This window comes from Symphalangus syndactylus, chromosome 5 (genome assembly GCF_028878055.3).
Source record: "Symphalangus syndactylus isolate Jambi chromosome 5, NHGRI_mSymSyn1-v2.1_pri, whole genome shotgun sequence".
Taxonomy (NCBI): Eukaryota; Metazoa; Chordata; class Mammalia; order Primates; family Hylobatidae; genus Symphalangus; species Symphalangus syndactylus.
The window spans coordinates 8,953,065-8,964,342 of record NC_072427.2 but is presented as its reverse complement, the minus strand read 5'-3'; the positions used below and the strand labels follow the sequence as shown (position 1 = coordinate 8,964,342).

General features: G+C 35.2%; 1 long non-coding RNA gene across 1 annotated transcript; it reads right to left on the bottom strand.

Moving 5' to 3' along the window:
* Window positions 1-1,218: 1,218 nt before the first annotated feature.
* On the bottom strand, window positions 1,219-8,951 carry LOC129481735 (uncharacterized). The gene is made up of 4 exons (XR_008657493.2): window positions 8,313-8,951; window positions 7,145-7,342; window positions 2,253-2,436; window positions 1,219-1,592 (listed from the first exon to the last, which is right to left on the bottom strand). It is a non-coding gene; the product is annotated as an uncharacterized lncRNA (long non-coding RNA).
* Between the last annotated feature and the right edge of the window lie 2,327 nt (window positions 8,952-11,278).

Genomic DNA, 11,278 nt, shown 5'->3' with positions numbered 1-11,278 from the left:
CCCTCACCAACACACACTAAGCGTTGTTTTGGCTGTGTATGTGGTTGTTTATTTATTTGTTTAGTAAGTTTGGTGAACTAATTCTATAGTCTATTTCCATTATAGCATTAAATTTCTGCTGTTCCTGCTCAAATTTTAACCCATGTCTGCATCTTGTCACCTCACTAGTTACGTGTTGTCCCTGGTTCATATAAGATACTTATTCATCAAAGGCTGCATTTAACACCTAGTAGCCAGATAGATTTTTACCTATTTCATTGGATGGGTGTATGTGGTTTGGAGGCTGATATCAGAGTTTAGGAAACTTATGTTTTGATGGAGGATCTTACTCCACCATCCTAAAAGTAGCAATTACTAATAATGTTTTTCAGTATACTGTCAGTCTCCAAAGCTATTTTCAGGTGATAACCTGTCTTCATTTGAAGGCATACATACTGAATCCTTGCCTTATGCACTTTTTTCCATTTTATCTAATTTATTGAACATGTTGCAGAAGAACTCCAGGAAAATTGTTTCAGCCATGGCCATTGCTAATTTCTAAAAGGACCAAGACCAGTACTTCATTGAATTGGTCATTAATGCTTGAACTTCATATGTCAAGAGAAACGACCTTTTACTTAAGTACTAGTGCATAAGTACCCTGAGCTGACTTGGGTGAAATTCTTGACAATAGGTTTTGGATGGTGGCAAAGCTGTCAATCAAATCAGTTGTTTGGGGAAGTTAAAATGATGGGTAAAGGAAAAAAAGACATATCATTTGAGCTTAGTTTGTAATCTGAAAGGTGCCAAGCCATTTTCTCACTTCTTCATGATGCCTGCAGTACACTTGATTCTTTAAAACAGTGAAACCCCAAGTAACTACGAGATAACATTTCTTGCTAAATTACATCTTTGTGTATCTTTGCAATAAACACCTATTACCAAAGGCAATCTGTGTGTGTCTTTTCCATGGAACCTTAAAGAGCCTGGCAATATATCTTGCATTTCCTACAGAGAATTATCCCCAAACATCCGTGTTAGTTTGTACAAGATGAAGTTTCCATTCTAACTACAAATGAGTTTGCATTGTTCAGGTTGTATAGCTAACTTATGGTTCTCTGACTCTCTTTTTTGAGAGGTTTTTTGTTTAATTTAATAGAAAATCCAATTATTATGTAAATATAAACGTAGTATAATTGCCACAAACAAGTAGGTGGAACAATGAACTGAGGGAGTTTCTGGAGTTTAAGGAACCTGTGATTTATGACTGACTCTCAGGTATGATTGATACAGACAGTTCAGAGAAATGTTCTTAACCATTTCCCCCCAACATAATGTTAATTTTTTCAATTTTAGATCATCTAATATGATGCATATCGGTGAAGAAAAGTTGCTTTGGGAAGGAATGTATCACAAATTCATTTTTCTTCTTTTTCAGACTTATTAAAGACAAGAAGCTATAAACGTCATTATTTAAAATGCCTCCCTTTAAAATGTTTCCAGCAGATGTTTATGTAGAAAAAATGCTGGATCTCTCTTGGCAAGACACAGAAGTGACATTTCTTGAGGGTTCTGGTTGAAAAATTTGTCTTTGGCTTCATGTCTTTAAACATCTGCAAAAACGAAATAATCTTTATTATAACTTGGAGAACAGCAAAGTACATAGGCCCCTAATCTTTGAAACACTCTTCAAGGGAGTGACAAAGAAAAATATTCCAAAGTTCTTCTTCTTCAGTAGAATTTCTCTGTGACCTCTGAACTTCAGAGTCACAGTTATGTCATTAAACATTAATAACTTAATTAAATGAGGGAGAAGCTAGCAAACACAAACTGAAAACTCCACTTCCTGCCTGAATTACTGATTTTCTACGTTTTCCCTGTATGCATACTATCATTATAAGAATCCAAGACCAACTGGGAAATTTGAGATGCAATGAGAAAAAAAGGGGTGCTAGACTAAATGAGAGAAACATGTGCCATATTTTCTAATGGGTGCAAGGTTTTGTAAATTTTGAATTGTTTTTTTCATTCCTTCTAAATTCAAATGCTTTCAGCGTCTAAGGCCTCAACGGAGTTAAACTGGGCACCATCTGAAAAAGAACTGAATACAATGCTCAAGTCTCAGAATGACTTGTTCTTTCTTACACAGTAACATTTTAAACAACTAATTCCAACTATCAAGAAGGTCTTTTTAATTTTTTTTTTCCATTCAGGTGTTATACTCATTTGTAAAGCTACCATCCTGCCCTATACTCTTCCTCCTTTATTTTTACCACCACGATTTTCTCTAGAATGGGTTTTATGGATTGACACCCAACTGGTGTAACATTTCTCAGCTGTACTGTTTGCTCCAAGGACTTTAAGCTGCTTTTTAGGTATGTTCGAGATCCAAGGTTTCTTTATGAACATGATGTCCTGCTATTCTCTTAAAGTAAAGGTTGCATCAGTTGCAGGGACCTAGAAGTAAGAGTGAAAAGTCTGCTAGAACTCACAACTTGATGGTACAAATTTTAGTTTGTATATTTCTTTACTATCCTATTTAATTCTATTTGGGGAATTGGGAGGGAAATAGAGAATATGAATGATTCTTATTAAAATATGTGCCATAATTAAATTTCTAATTTTTGATTCATTATTTCAGCAATTAATATTAGTAATAGAGTTTTCAGTGGTTTGTTTAGAAATACATGTGTGTGTATTTTCATATAAAGCTAATGAAAAAGATTGCATTAAATTTTTTAAAAAAAGAAAATATAAAAGTAAAATTTTCTTCTTATTAACCAGAGATAATTACTATTAATTATATAGCATACTTCCTTGTAGCTTTTTCATTGCATATATATAATATATGCCAAATCGGGATCATGCTACTTTTTTAACTTAAAATTATGTTGAGTAACATTTCTGTGTCAGAAAATATTCCTTAAAACTTTCATTTATTTGTTGCATAAAACCCATTATACGTTTATACATGTAAATTGCTAATATTTTTTGCTCTTATAAGGATAATGCTATATAATACACATCCTGCGTATAAAGTTTGTAAGCATGCTGCTTATTTCAAGAAGGTAAATTTGTAAAAATAGAATTACTAAATCAAAATGCATGTATATTCTTGGCTCTTGACCTTTTGACAATAGTTTTAAAAATTGCTTTGAAGATATTTTTGATAATTTACACTTCCACCTATAGATAAGACAACCATATCTGTACAAGTATTATTAAACAATTTTATGTATCATTTTGTTAGGAAATAAAAAAGTTATTGCACTCTTTTTTTAACCTGTTTCCTCTTTAATCTACTGTTCAGTTGAAAATATATTCATTAAACAATTGTTTATTGAACACTTACAGCCCTTCATATGCAAAGTTTCTGTAATATCTTTTGGATATTCAGTTAGAATGTTGACAATTTTGTGCACTGGTTTTTAGTAACTAAATATAAATAATATTATTGTTTTGGGTTTATTGTAAATATGTTTCCCATTTTGTCATTTGCATCATTTTTTTTCTTAGGGTTATGTAAAATAATAAAATTGTATATATTAGGATCTATCTGTACTTTTTCCACTTGTTTTATATATTAGCAATTACTTCTCTATCCTGAGACTAAATAACACAATTTCTCTTAAATCTCAGATTAGTGGAAGAATTACTCCACGTATCACTGCAATACAAATATTTAACTTACTTTGGAAACAATTTTGATGTTTGTAAGATGAATCTTAGAACAATAGGTCACTTTTCCATGTATTTGAAATGCTTTCACTATTATATTGCAGGTTGAAACACACACACACACGTACACACACAAGCAGACAGAAATACCTCTACTTTAGAATCATAAACCCTTTTTAAAAATAATTCAAAATATATATTCCCTGATAACTTCTCATTTTAATTATTGTGGTTTTATATTTTAATATATTGTAAAGTAAGTATGCTTCTATTACTGTACTTTTTCAAATGTCTTACTTATTTTCATCTATTTATTCTTCTAGATTAAAATTTTACAAGTTTTAGAACACTCTATCAGAAACTGAATTAAACCTATAAACTAATTTGAAATACAGGAACATTAGTATATATTTATATGCATGTGTGTTTATATACATATATATGCATGTGTATTTATATACATATATATCATTTATTGAAGCTTCTTTTGTCTCTGTTTGTAAAGTTCTATGATTTAATCGTGTTAACATATATTTCAGCTTAAGTTCGCTCTAAGTATCTTATGTGTTTCAGACTTCTGTGGAATCTTACTTTTTTTTCTAATTCTTTGGATTTGTATTGAGAACTTATACAAAATATATTGATTTTTCTGTACTTACCAATTATCCTGTTGCTTTACAAAATGCTGTTAGCTCTTAGTGTTTCAGTTATTTCCAAAGAATCGTTAGGTACATTATCAAATTATTTTCATGACGGCGTGTTTTTTGTCTCTTTCTACTATACCTTATAAACATTTCTACTTAATATATTAGCATATTGACTAGAAGTTATGAAAACATTCAGTAATTAACATGTAGTATGTATTATAGTTATGTTTCTGACTGATGGAAATTTTTAAAAATTTCATCCATTTAGCATGTTACATTGGTTGATATTTCTATGCATTTATGTTAAGAAGGTTAAGTTTTTCTTAATGTAGTAAGTTTTGAATAGGAGTTTCGTTTATCTGTGTATAGCTTTTTGCTTTCTTTTGCTTCACTTATTTGTTATTATAAGTTGGTGATAAAGTCTATGGATTTTGGCTTCTGTTGAGGTTCTCATAGCTTTTGTTTGGTCTTTAGGTATGTATGTGTTTACCCATATGAAGCCTCTTAAATATTCCTGGGATCACCACTGTTTATTTTCAAGGATGATTATTTTAAAATATTATTATTATTGAATGGCTCTGGTGTTTGAAAAATCTATATTAACATCTTGCTCTTTCCTTGTTTGTTTGTAACCTTGAATCATTTATTTAATATTGTTAACATTTAGCTGTCTTCTGTAAAATGGGAATAATAATGACATCTACTAACAGGTGGATGTAAAGATTATCTGAGATAAAGCATTCTTTTTTTTTTTTTGAGACGGAGTCTCGCTCTGTCGCCCAGGCTGGAGTGCAGTGGCGCAATCTCGGCTCACTGCAAGCTCTGCCTCCCGGGTTCACGCCATTCTCCTGCCTCAGCCTCTCCGAGTAGCTGGGACTACAGGCGCCTGCCACCACGCCCGGCTAATTTTTTGTATTTTTTTTTTTTTTTTTTTTTTTTTTAGTAGAGACGGGGTTTCACCGTGGTCTCGATCTCCTGACCTCGTGATCCGCCCGCCTCGGCCTCCCAAAATGCTGGGATTACAAGCGTGAGCCACCGCGCCCGGCCGAGATAAAGCGTTCTTAACCCATTGTCTGTCAGAACACAATAAATAATGTAACAATGGTAGTGGTAATTGTAGGAGAAGTAGTATTTTTCCTAGAATTTTTGTAGTTTACTCTTATAAGATATAATAATTCATAGTTGTCTTTTCATGTCATCCCTCAGGTTTTCAGAACAAGATCGTGCCAGCTTCAGGAAATGGTTTTAGAATTTCTCCATATTTGGTACAGACAACTTAAATGGTATGAAAATTATATATTCCAAGAAAGTCTAAAATAATTCACGGTCCTAGAACCTATATTTTATAAAATTTGAAAATATTTTTTAAATTTGTTTTATGTTCATTGATCTTTTCTGATTGTTCAATACCTTCTTAATCCCTTCTTTACTTAGCTTTTCAATTCCCCAAAGACTCAGTATTACAGTCTTTCTCTCAATTAATTTTACTTATCTATGCTTTAAGTCTTGTCTCTTTGATTGGCCTTATAGGTTAAAAACTTTTTTCTGTTGATCAGTGACGTATATCTATATTTGGTTTTGATTATATTTTCTTTTTCTTTACTGTCCTCCTATTTTTTGTTTGTCTCCTTAATATTTTTATAATATTTGATATTATTTCTCTTTTTGAAGAATAAAAGCATTTGTTGCTATGCTTTATCCTAGAGTATGGCTTTGGTCATATCCCACATAATTGTATTTTCTCAAATCCTTCTAGCTATGCAGCTGGTTTGAGCCTTATCTTCTTGGTGATTTTTGGAAGGTAAATCATTTGGGCTCATGAGGAACAAAGGAGCCAAACCACTATTGAGAAGATTGCTGTTCACCCTTTTGACAACCACACAAGCCACAGATGATACTCTCAGGTAGTTTAGCCTGGAAGGAGAGTATTTGTGGATCACAGATTTAAACATACAGTTAGAATTTTGACTTTCCTCTCTCTTGTCTATGTCTCTTCTTACTCAGGAATTAATTACATATTATAATAGGTCCTTAGGAGTATAGGACAGAATGATACCTAGTTTCTGACCTTAGGAAGCTCCCAGCCTAGTGGAAGAAACATACAAGCAAACCCTTTGGAATGGTCTTTATCCATAGACAGTGTACTAGTTTCCCTTTGCTAAATTACCACAAATTTAGTGGCTTAAAACAATACAAATTTATCATCTTAGAGTTCTGGATGTCAGAAGTCAAACCTGAGTTTCACAGGTTAAAACCAAGGTGATAAGAGGTCTGCGTTCCTTTCTGGAGACTCTAAACCTGATCTGTTACCTTGCCTTTTCCAGATTCTAAAGCCTGCCTCTATTCTTTGGCCGTGGCCCCTTCCTCCATCTTCAAATCTAGCAGTTCTGCGAAAATCTTTCTTATGATGCATTTCTCTGGTTCCAACTCCTCTGCCTCCCCTTTCACCATTTAAGGACCTTCTGATTAAATTGGACTCACCCAGAAAATCCAAGATAATCTTCTCATTTTAACCTCAGCTGATTAGCAACCTTGCTTCCATCTGCTACCTGAATTCCCTTAGCCATGTAATGTAATATATTCACAAGTTCTGGAGAAGACATGTACTTCTTTGGAGTGACAGAGGGACTAGCTACTACACACTGGAAGAATCAAATATTCAATATGAGGTTATTGACACAAGGAAGAACACATACAAGAATTTTATGTGAAAGGGGTCTAAGAACGAGCACAAGTTAATGTGGTAAAGAGAGTATGAAAGAACGTTTCAGTCCCCGGGAACAGTGCGAGCAAAGGAATGAAGTGAAGAGAGGAAATCAAGTCTGGGTTGTCTGACTTACTGCTGAGTGACTTTACAGCTTGGAAGTAACACTTCTCTGGTAGCCAAGTTCTCCAGAAGCGTGCTTGTGAGCTCACAGGTTTGTCATTCATTCTGTTTAGGGTCCAATGTTGCATGCCATTCATTCTCTGCTTTCCTCCAGACGGGAAGTTCTCAATTAGTGTTACAATGGGATGGGACCCATATATTGGAAATAAAGCTATACAGGGAAAGGTTGGAGATTGCATTTAGGTACATATTTGGGAGTGTCTGTCAACTCAGTAATGGCTAACGTGTCATACATACACTTGGCAAAGACAGTAATGACAGCAAATAACAAGTACAAAAGAAGCCATTGAGGTGGTCATAAAAGAACACACACAAATGTATGTAGATATTTAGTAAGCGCTCATGACAAAACAGTATATAATTTGCGGAAATATTTTCAAATCTAGGCAACACCTCTATGTTTCACTGTCACTGATGCATGTTAGGCAACTCTCATTTACATGTGAACTCCACAGTGCCCATAATCTTAAACTTGATTTGTAAGATTGTAATACCCAACAACACCCTTACTTTAATCTAAGAAATTTGGGAATGAAGAGTAAATAGGCAATATAAAGTCTGTCTGAATATTTAGAGAAGGAAGAAGTACTTCATTTGTTGCATTAGAAGTAATGCAACAATTAATTAACCCAGGCAATAGGAATTTCTCTTGCCATACCACTTCTACCTCTTCTGGGTGACAAGGACCCACTGTTCTTTTCAGGAAATGTATTTTACTTTTATTTCAGGTATAAACATATGTGAAATAAATAACTTATATTATTTATTATGATGTATAAACATATGTTTATACCTGAAATAAAAGTCAAATGGCTTTGGGAGGCTGAGGTGGGCATATCACAAGGTCAGGAGTTTGAGACAAGCCTGGCCAATATGGTGAATCCCCATCTCTGCTAAAAATATAAAAATTAGCCAGATGTGGTGACACATGCCTGTAGTCCCAGCTACTCGGGAGGCTGAGTCAGAAGAATCGTTTGAACCTCGGGGGTGGAGATTGCGGTGAGCCAAGATCATGCCACTGCACTTCAGCCTGGGCAACAGAGTGAGATTTGGTTTCAAAAAAAAAAGAAAAAAAAGTCAAATGGCACTGGGGACATAAGACTGAGCCCTGGGGGACCAACCTTCTTGTTATCTCAGACTGTTCTTGAAGTTTTGCTCCTTATTTTCATGTGACCACAAATTCTCTTTGTTCATTCAGTCTTAAGTTACCTTCTCCTGGTATCCTCATGACCCCTCACCCATTGGAGTTTGTTCTAACCTCCCATCTATGACCAACTTCAGTGTCAACCATGTGGAGATTTCCTTCTTCACTTCCATTATTCCAGCCAGTTGCATGGGGCCAGAAATAGTCTCTCCTTGGTGTTAGCCAGCAGGACTCTGTCAGGCTCAACTAAGTTCCAAATGTACCACATAAAATAAAAATTTCTGGCATTTCTTTGATCTTCTACCATATTCCCTGTTTTCAGTAATCAACCGTGTTTAACAATTTGCTTAACCACATAATAAATGTAAAAACATTGTTTCCCTGTTAATGTTATGTTACTGCAAATAACAACTCAAAAGGCAGAAATCTGTGGTGTTTAAAATTTCTTTTGTAAAATTTCCATACAGCGATACTTTTAAAACTTCACAAAGAAACCTGGCTCTCCTTTTTGCTTGCTCCAGCCCTTCCTTTCTTCTTCCCTCTTGTCCCCATTTTTAAGGGCCCATTGTGCTCCAAGCACTGTGGTCTGATTAAGGATATGTTCAGGTTGATAAGTACAGAACGTTATTGTCAAGGTTCTGTTCTTTGAATTTTTATGACGCAGAACTTAGAGACCAAGAAAGTCAAAGAAGAAAGGGACTGAAGAATGTCAAGGAAATGACCTAGCACTACAAGCCATAAAGTAATGACCATTTCAAGGGGAAGAATAGAGAGAAAGAGGAATCATGTGGAGAGGAAGAAGGTGGGGAGTTAAGGAGAGAATTTGGTAAGGAATGACTTGAGAAAAGACGTGCTAGAGTAACTCTGGGATCAAAGAAACACGAGCAGCCAGAAAAAGGAGATTTTTTTTTTTTAATGTTTCTAACTACTTCATATTCTGATACCCTGTGAGTAAAATAAGGAGTTTCTTTTTAATTAGGTTGTTCTGTTAAACTTTGTCTTTTGCACATGCCATAGCTCTGAGACTGACTATATAGATTTATGAATGCAGAGAAAATATAACCAAAACAAAACATCTGGCCAGTCTATGACATACTGCCTGTTATATTTTATAATTCTGTTTGAATAAATATATTTAGAACAAATAATATGATTTTATCTTCATTAATTTCTTGAAATAGTTTGAGGATCTAAACTTTTAGTATTTTTAATACTTACACATTTTGTTTGTCCCATAGTATGTAAGTATGTACAACAAGTTTTCTGAGTTTCATTCTCTCCACTTTGGGCCTGTTGCGTCTGTGTGTGTGTGTGTGTGTGTGTGTGTGTGTGTGACTGTGGTCTCAGAATCAAGAACTAGCTTGATTATTTAACCAACTCAACATGCAAGGTTACATGGTCTCAATTTTACTCATGATAACCTTATGACAAAGTACTTTGTTTTGGCCCAAAGTAAATATGTGTGTCTCAGCTCCCTTCTTAAGAGACAATGGTGTTAAAATTTAAATTTCACCCCCTCAGTGTCATTTTGCCTAAGACTTCTTTGAAAAAAATAAAAACAAAAATATTTGGCTTCACCTCAGCCATCTACTTCTCTGCTTCTGCCCACCCCTGACCCCCGCCTTTTTATTCTCAATTCTCACTTCCCTTTTCAGGTTATAGCCAACAGGAATAGATCTGATGACTGAAATTCTTATGGGTAAAGGCATTGTGGACAAATACAAACTCACACACAATGGGTTCCAAAGTAAGTACGCCTGCAATCCAGGCGGGAAGGATTTCTCTGGCCATGCTACTTTGGCTGCCTCTGTGTGACAAACACTCATTTCAGGTAATTTATTTCTGCCCTGCATTAAAGATGGGTGTCTGCTCAACCTAGATGCGGCTCAACAATATCTCAGAGGGTGAGCAAGGCTTTCTTCATGGGGGCAGCTCCACACAGAAAACCGACAACCCACTTCCTGGGAAGAGGAGTGGAGAGCACTTTCATGAAAACAAATGTGCTTTTCAAAGGTGCAAAGGTCTGGAAGAGGGAGAAAGTAGATGGGGCGGGGTGGGGGGGTGAAATTGAAAACAATGTATTTTTCCTTCATTGTCAATCATTTTACACTGATGTTTCTCACTCACTGGATCAATGGTATTAATTGTTTCGGGAGGATGCCAAATGCCATCTAGGACAAAGAAGTCATTGCTCAGCTAGAATTTCAAACTAACTTTTTTTTTAAGTTCACGATATTAAAAGGGAAGCTTTGTTGAATTAATAAATGATTTCTAAATTCCAAAGAACATCCTTCAACATATCCCTAGAGAAGCTCTGGGGACTGACTACAGAGGTTTACTATAAGCCATTGAAACCTAAGGAACTTTGCAACAAACAGAATGGGAAAGCTTGCTGGGGCTGGGAGGAACTTGGAGTAATTTAAAGGCACAAGTCTAAGGCTAAGATATTTTTTGAGTCCTTTCAAAGAAGAGTAATTGCATGTTCAGATATGGTGACGAGGTAATTCACCTCCTATTTGGGGTTTAGGGCTCTTTGCAATAGAGTCGAAGTTGCAATGGGCAGATACAGGAAGGGTCAGTCTGGGATAGTATGTCTGGCTCCCCACTGCCTGTATTTATCTGGGGCATAAAGAATGATTTGATGTGGCTGGAACATAGGTGATGGATTAGGGTGGGCAGTAAAAGCCTGGAAAAGTGCTTGTCATTCTCAAAAGTCTGGCCATCACCCTCTTCTCTTCTTCTGATAGTCTCTTCCCTTCTCACTGCTTTAAATGTCATCTGTTTGCAGGGGACGCCCAAGCTTATAGCTCCTAAGCACCTCCCAAGAGATCTGAAGTCGTATATGTATATGTATGTGTATATGTATATGTATATATAAAATTGCCTACTTGACATCTCAACTGGGATATGTCATAGGCATCTCAAAGTTAGTATGTCCAATAT